Here is an 8,711-nt window from a genome sequence, read left to right as displayed (position 1 = left end):
TAAATTTAGAAGTCGGTACGTTCCGAATTAAAATCAAGAATGACATACCTTATCAGAGAAATTACCAAAGGAACAAAATTAACGACTACGAAATTAACACGAAAGAAATTAAAACAAGGAAAACATATATTATTTCTTTTGAAATATTTTTTATAGTGTTTACATATTTTAAACATTAGTTCAAACCATTATTATTCCAAAGTTAAGTTTGGTTCTCACAATAAGGATAACTCAGTTCCGTTTTCTTTTTACAAAATATGATAAAAACACTAAGAATTTTAGGGGCGCTGGCACTTTTTAAAAGATTTCCATCATATTTGGACTTTTTAAAATGTGCTGCCAGCCCCCTTAAAACATTCAGCGATTTTTATAATAATGATGATTCGTATGATGCCGTTCCAACCTTTGAGATGATTGGTCTGAGAGGTAAATCGGCAACGTCGTCTGTTTTAAGCTTGTGTACTTTGACAGTACCATACAGTTTGCCAGGGGCTGAGTCAGTGGGATATAGGCTCGTGGTGGAGAGCGGTCATGCACCAGTGAAAAAGGACGATTCTACGATTCCTTTTAAAACCAAACAACTCGGCAATTATTACAAACTAGTCGTTAACCCGTGGAAGAATCCATGGGGTCGCCTGTCCTTTATATATCGCATTTCATGTTTTCGTAACAGGAAGCGTCTTTAATGGCAGACAGACAGACGACGGCTATTATTAACTAGCCGTTAACCCGTGGAAAAATCCACGGGGTCGCCCGTCCCTTATATATCGCATTTCGTGTTTCGTGTTTCTGTAACAGGACGCGGTTTTCGCGGACAGACAGACAAAATACGGCTATTATTAAAGAGAAGAGAAGAAGGACAGCAGAAGCATTCCTTCACTTCTTACAGAATTTAAATGCTTGTAACCGGATTTTTAACATGTCCACAACAGATTGTGCGTTTTTAACAGCTTTTGTAATTAAGATGCATCGAACCCGTTGATGATAATTTCTGCTTCGTTGCTTAAATAGTGGTAAAGTTGAACGATTCAGGAAGCGTGGACTGGTTTTAAATCTAACAACTTTGAGGAAATCTTCACATCCGCAGGATCAATGCCTCGTTTCAACTGAATTGCCACTTGATTTGAAAACTTTTTATTGTACAAACTTTGTTTTAATAAGAAATAACAAAAATCCAAAATAAACAAAATTTTCGTCGAACAAAATTTTTCGCGGACTAAAATGACGAAAACTTCAGGTGTCCGAAAAATTTTGTCGGACAAAACTTTTGTCCGACAAAGTTTTCGTCCAATTAGGTGAAAACACAGAAAACAGCCCGTCCAGCTAAAAAAATCGCTCAGCAATTTTATTTTGCGGAATAAGTCTGGTGTAGCTACCTGCTTTTGGCATAAGAATTACTAATTAAGAATTTTGTTGTAGCTGGCTAAACTGTATCACACATGCTTTTAGGCTTAATACGCTTTTCAAAAAAACTACATTGCATCTTTGGTTTACAGAACACAGAATACACTCTGTAAAAAGGCTAGGTAACTGTTACCCGCCGTTGAACACCCGGATGAGTGATTAATAAGAGCCGTCAACTGCGCCACATATTCAGGTAAAGCGCTTTAGTAAAGTTATGTAGTATGTAGTAAATCAAATGAAGTGCACACAACTTTATGGTGTGTCCAGTGTAATATGTTTTTTATCAAATAACTTTCCACAACTTAAGCTGAAATAAAAACACAGATTACAATTTGTTGTTACCCCGTCATAGCAAAAACTTTCTGGCAAACCTTTTTTATTTTTCGGATAATGTTCCCGGTGAGTGTTAGCTGACCATTTAGTACGGGTAAATAATGTGACACATCCATACAGATGTAATACCAATTTACCATGTCACACATGAGTATAGGCGTAACACTATTTTTCAAAAGAACTTCATCGCAAATTCGGTTAAAAAAAGTCCAGGAAACCGCTGTTGTTATCATGTTCAGTTAAAAAAATACTCAGCAATTTTATGTTGCACCATAAGTTTTCATAACAGTAATAAAAGTGGTATCTGCCTAACTTCATTTAGCATAAGAATTAAGAATTGTGTTGCAGCCAAACTGCATTTGGCTACTTTCACTTTTTGGTCAGAAGTAGCTAAGGAGCTAGCTAGGTAAACACAACTTTAACATAAAAATAAATAATACTGGCTAGGAGATAAAGCTGTTATACTAAACTGAATAGTAATAACTAAGGCTAGCTAGCTAGCTGATTGTAGAATGCTCCTTAAAAATCTTCGTTCCTAGCCAAAAATCAAGAAATTTTTGGGTTTGAGATTTGTACTTAGCTACAAAACGTGAGAATATATTTATCTTAACATGTAAAAATATGTAAAAAAACAAAAATGAAAACCTTTTTGAAGACAAAAACAGATTAACCGTCAATGCCACAGCTTTTAAAATGGCCGTAGCTCAGATTGCTTTATCTTTCCTTCATTGGTAAAAATCTGATTCTGCGGGGTTTTCCCAAAATTTTCTGATAAAAGCCGCGCACAACCATTTTGAATATACAGAATACGGCTATTATTAAAGAGAAGATGGACAACAGAAGTGATAACCATTAAAAGAAATAAACTAACACTAAATACACAAGAGAAATCAGTGTCATTAAGGCTTTTTAACTAACTATACATAGATTTCCATAGATTGTAATGGCAATATAATGTGTGTTACGAGTAAGTTATGTGTGTTTGAGAATGTATTTACAGTCTCTGTGGATAAAGAAGTAAAAAAATTGTTGGAAAAAAACTTCATAAAAGACTGCATGTAATGATTGCATGATCCTTCTCTAAAGTGACCCTGTTCATTTAGGTGCAGTGATGGGTTGTATGAAGAAAAAAGTGCCAGCTTGTATAAGAATCGTGTTTTCAGTGTAAATTTAGCTGATTACTTATACAAGACTAGTTGATAAAGCCCATGTGAAAATCCACTAAGGCAGAAGAACAATGGAAAAATAGGTTGCTTTAGATTTTTTGCCGACGTCAGCAGTGCATATACAAAAAGAAAATTGGTTAAAATTAGTCATTCGTTGTCTGTAAGGTGTGGAGGTTGAAACGTTGACCAAAATAATGCATGGTATCGTATGTTTTTGACAAACGCTTAGGGAGATATAAGGGCTTAAAAATTTTTCTGACGTCAGCAAAGTCCCTACCAAAAGTTCCAAAAAATTTCTTAATTCGTACACCCGATGCATTCATCGTATAGATCTTGAAATGCAGATCAAGAAAATGTATAGGAACATGGACTTTTGACAAACGGTTGCAGAGATATTGGGGTTTGAAGGTTTTGTGATGACGTCCTCAACCTTTCCATTCCGAAACGGATTCGGGGACCCAGGCTTGGGAAACTTACCCAAATTGGTCCCGGGTGGTCCCTAGTTACTTACGTGGTGAAAAATCACTGACGTCACCACCTCGTTTTCAAGTTATTTGGCGGTTGCAGAGATATTGGGGTTTGAAGGTTTTGTGATGACGTCCTCAACCTTCCCATTCCGAAACGGATTCGGGGACCCAGGCTTGGGAAACTTACCCAAATTGGTCCCGGGTGGTCCCTAGTTACTTACGTGGTAAAAAATCACTGACGTCACCACCTCGTTTTCAAGTTATTTGGCCTCAAAGCTTTAAGTGCACTGTAATGGCTTCATTTATTTAATATAGAATATTAACGTTAAAGTAGTCTTATTGACGTCGCGCCGTAACGTCAGAAAATTTAACATATTAGACATGCATTTTTCAGTTACTTCAAAGAAAATTTCGGTAAGATCAAAGGAAAATGAACATATCCACTTTGCCTGTTATATATATATATATATATATATATAATGTATATAAGATAAATGTTTATCATTCATTTATTTTTTATGTTAAAAAATAATTATTTGAGGAAACTTATTTTTTTTAGGAAAATCTTTGTAAAACATTCACATAACTATTTAAGTAATTTTGTTTAGATAAATGCTGTAATGCCAAAAGGAAAATACTGGGTTAGGCAGCCAATGGTAAGTTTTTATTAAATTTGATTTGAGATTTGAAATTTGATTTGAGGTTTAATTTGAAAAAAAATATAAAAGTAATGTTGTGTAGTGGGTTGCACGTACTATTACTTTCAGTTAAAAAGTCCAAAAATCAACGTGATAGAATATAATTAATTGTATATAACAATTTAATTGCTATGTTGTGCTTTTTTTATGGTTTATAGAGAACAGACAAAAGATATTGCCGACAGAAACGATGGTGAAAGCATTAGAGAACAAAGAATCTTTACAACAAGTGAAGGTTAGTCCGAACATATTAACTGTTTTCATGTTAGAGAAATGCTCGAATGTTCGTTGTTATCAATCTCAAGAAACCCTTTCGTATTAACGAATAAGATTTGTTCCATTTTTATTTATCTTATCTTTAGTGAAGAAACTCAAAGTCGCGATAACCTAGATTCACAGCAAGCATGACGAATTCATGGTGGTTCAGTTAAATTTAAAATATAAAATTATTGATAGATAGACAATTGTCAACCAGGCCTTAACTTTTGCAATCTTAAAGTTAAAGTCCAATAGACAAGTAAAAATTAGGGCCTAAAAATATTTTTCCGTTCGACTTCCTTTTGAATATTTTTCATTTTGTGTCGTAGTGTAAAACGTTTGTAATATTTTTTTGCATATTGGGAAAAGCTGCCAAAAGTGAACAAATCCATAGTTCAGCTTGTTTTGATTAACCACAAAAAAAGCTTAGGGATGAATTTCCCGTATTTAAAAGCAATCCATACACATTGTTTCAGTAAATTCGGTCTTTGAAAAAAACACGTTTGGGGAGATAATTTACCCGCATTAAGAAGCAATCCATACAAGCAATCCATGATATTCAGTTCTTTTAGTAAATTCGGTCTTTAGAAAAAACATTTACGGAGATAATTTACCGGTATTAAGAAGCAATCCATACATATAAAATTCAGTTGTTTTAGTAAATTCGATTTTTGAAATATATATATATATATATATATGAACACAAATTGTAGCTATAGGAATAACCAACAAGATAGATGACTACATCAAGAATTAAGTAAAAAGATTTTATTATTTAAAATTTTCGTCAGTTCATCGACTGACTTCTTCAGTATCGCTTACAATACAGTATTAACAATTAAAATATCTTATATAGTGATAAAAATAAATTATATACAATTAAATACACAAGGGTTTAAAACTGGTTTCCATCACCATCATCCTACTATCAACTTAACACACGGTTTCTACAACTTGCATTTTTCTGTTCTTTTAGTTCTATTCCAGTCATGAGAACCATTAAGTCCCTGATGTTGTGTGACGAGTGTCCCTATCCAGAATTTTTCTTTATCTAATAGCAAACTATCAATTTGCCTGTTTGTTAAATTCTCTCCATTGTTCACAACATCAACTATAATAAACCCAATATTTTGCACGGAGGCATTAGCGCATTCATCAATAAAATGTTTCACAACTTTGCAAGATGGTATCTTCTTTTTAATGTGGGATTTGTAATTCGAAAGTCGAGGCTTCCAAGCAATGTAAAAATATATAAAAAAACAAGGACAGACTTAGCAACGTCAACGTTACGCAACTTTCAAAATGGCCGTAATAACACTGCTCTCTGCTTTACACATCCCTTTGTCGTGGCTGCAAAATCTCGGATTGGTTTTTCAAAAAAAATCAGGCGTTGCAATTGAATGCTACACGCGGGAGAATAAAACAAAGTCGGTAAATATATATCGCATTTGGTATTTTGTGCAGATATAAGAATTTCGTGATTAATTAACAGGACGCGCTTTTCGCGGACAAACAGGCAAAATACCGCTATTAATAAAAAGACTAACGATATCATACGTCTATTGGTTTTTCGGTCAGTTGCTCATAAAGTTGATCTTGTTAACTCACCATATGATTTTTTAACAATAGCCAATAATAATTACATTATTTAGAACTATTTTCAGCTTTTGTACTCTGATCCTAACTTCAATGGAATATCAAATCTACGGAGACTCTTTAAATGAGATAAATTTTATACTTATGCTTTTTGGAACATCTTTGTTCCATGTAAATAGAAGTTTTGACTTTTAATTTGGAATTCTTCCATCTTTTTCCTAATGATACGTTATATTACTGACATGCCTTCTACAGAATTTCAGCCTAAGAGCCTTTGCCGATAAAAAGTTATGACCTGTCAAATTTTAACTACAAACAATGGAATAATTTCATCGTAAACGGCTCTAAACTTTAATGTGATATAGCTTCTCTACGGCAGCAGCTTCTTCAGTCGGACAAAAATCATTGGAACATTTAAATTTTTATGCATCTAAGAATTCATTTGGTTTAAGAACTAATCAAGCTATACTATTGAAATACTGCACCGAAAAAAAGAAATAAAAAACACACGTAATGTCTTTGGATTGATTGGCCTGCTTTAGCGCTTTTGATGCGTCATTTTCAGGGAGGACACTTGTTTCTACTGCTGCACGGATAAGTACATAACAGTAAAGCCCGGTAAATTTATAGTATAATGCCTTGCCTCAGATTTGCATTTTTTAGGACTTGTGATATGTAATTTCGCGGGGGTATTAGTCCAAAATATCTTTTCTATTGGCTATCGGTGGGCATAGAACACCACCGCCTGTTCAATATATTGTACAAAAACGCCTCTTTGTTTAGCCTGCAATAGGGCCGTTATTATGTCTTGTTGCAAAAGGATATTTGAGCGAAATATCGTTTCTGTTTGTGTATGGATGTGTATCCAACCTCAAACTTTGTCTACTTTATAAAAACAGCTTTCCGTAAATGGCAGTTATGCGAAATATTCTGGAATATTACGTTGGTTATGGCCATCGACAGAAAAAATATGTAGTTTTTATGAAGCGACAGACATTATTATGAAGGTATTATGCAGTATTATGCGATATTACGTTGGTATGGCCATCGACAGAAAATTTATGTACTTTTTATGAATTATGAAGGTATTATGCAGTATTATGCAGTATTATGCGATATTACGTTGGTATGGCCATCGACAGAAAATTTATGTGTTTTTTATGAATTATGAAGGTATTATGCAGTATTATGCGATATTACGGTGTTATGGCCATCGACAGAAAATTTAAGTACTTTTTTTGAATTATAAAGGTATTATGCAGTATTATGCAGTATTATGCGATATTACGTTGTTATGGCCATCAACAGAAAATTTATGTACTTTTTTTGAATTATAAAGGTATTATGCAGTATTATGCAGTATTATGCGATATTACGTTGGTATGGCCATCGACAGAAAATTTATGTGTTTTTTATGAATTATGAAGGTATTATGCAGTATTATGCGATATTACGTTGTTATGGCCATCGACAGAAAATTTAAGTACTTTTTTTGAATTATGAAGGTATTATGCAGTATTATGCGATATTACGTTGTTATGGCCATCGACAGAAAACTTATGTACTTTTTTTGAATTATAAAGGTATTATGCAGTATTATGCAGTATTATGCGATATTACGTTGGTTATGGATTATTGACAGAAAAAATATGTATTTTTTATGGAACGATAGAGAGTATTATGAAGGCATTATGCAGTATTATGCGATATTACGTTGGTATGGCCATCGACAGAAAATTTTTGTATTTTTTATGTAACGACAGAGAGTATTATGAAGGTATTATGCAGTATTATGCGATATTACGTTGTTATGGCCATCGACAGAAAATTTAAGTACTTTTTTTGAATTATAAAGGTATTATGCAGTATTATGCAGTATTATGCGATATTACGTTGTTATGGCCATCGACAGAAAATTTAAGTACTTTTTTTGAATTATAAAGGTATTATGCAGTATTATGCAGTATTATGCGATATTACGTTGTTATGGCCATCGACAGAAAATTTAAGTACTTTTTTTGAATTATAAAGGTATTATGCAGTATTATGCAGTATTATGCGATATTACGTTGGTATGGCCATCGACAGAAAATTTATGTGTTTTTTATGAATTATGAAGGTATTATGCAGTATTATGCGATATTACGTTGTTATGGCCATCGACAGAAAATTTAAGTACTTTTTTTGAATTATAAAGGTATTATGCAGTATTATGCAGTATTATGCGATATTACGTTGTTATGGCCATCGACAGAAAATTTAAGTACTTTTTTTGAATTATAAAGGTATTATGCAGTATTATGCAGTATTATGCGATATTACGTTGGTATGGCCATCGACAGAAAATTTATGTGTTTTTTATGAATTATGAAGGTATTATGCAGTATTATGCGATATTACGTTGTTATGGCCATCGACAGAAAATTTATGTATTTTTTTTGAATTATAAAGGTATTATGCAGTATTATGCAGTATTATGCGATATTACGTTGGTATGGCCATCGACAGAAAATTTATGTGTTTTTTATGAATTATGAAGGTATTATGCAGTATTATGCGATATCACGTTGTTATGGCCATCGACAGAAAATTTAAGTCCTTTTTTTGAATTATGAAGGTATTATGCAGTATTATGCGATATTACGTTGTTATGGCCATCGACAGAAAATTTATGTACTTTTTTTGAATTATAAAGGTATTATGCAGTATTATGCAGTATTATGCGATATTACGTTGGTTATGGATTATTGACAGAAAAAATATGTATTTTTTATGTAACGACAGAGAGT

The 8,711-nt window shown here is 33.1% G+C and overlaps 1 long non-coding RNA gene across 1 annotated transcript; it reads left to right on the top strand.

The window, feature by feature from the left end:
• Positions 1–505: 505 nt before the first annotated feature.
• On the top strand, positions 506–7,048 carry LOC130644722 (uncharacterized). The gene is made up of 3 exons (XR_008982623.1): positions 506–4,026; positions 4,227–4,303; positions 4,431–7,048. It is a non-coding gene; the product is annotated as an uncharacterized LOC130644722 (long non-coding RNA).
• Positions 7,049–8,711: the final 1,663 nt, after the last annotated feature.

Source organism: Hydractinia symbiolongicarpus, chromosome 5, assembly GCF_029227915.1.
Source record: "Hydractinia symbiolongicarpus strain clone_291-10 chromosome 5, HSymV2.1, whole genome shotgun sequence".
Lineage (NCBI taxonomy): Eukaryota > Metazoa > Cnidaria > Hydrozoa > Anthoathecata > Hydractiniidae > Hydractinia > Hydractinia symbiolongicarpus.
This window is presented reverse-complemented; position numbering and strand designations above follow the sequence as displayed.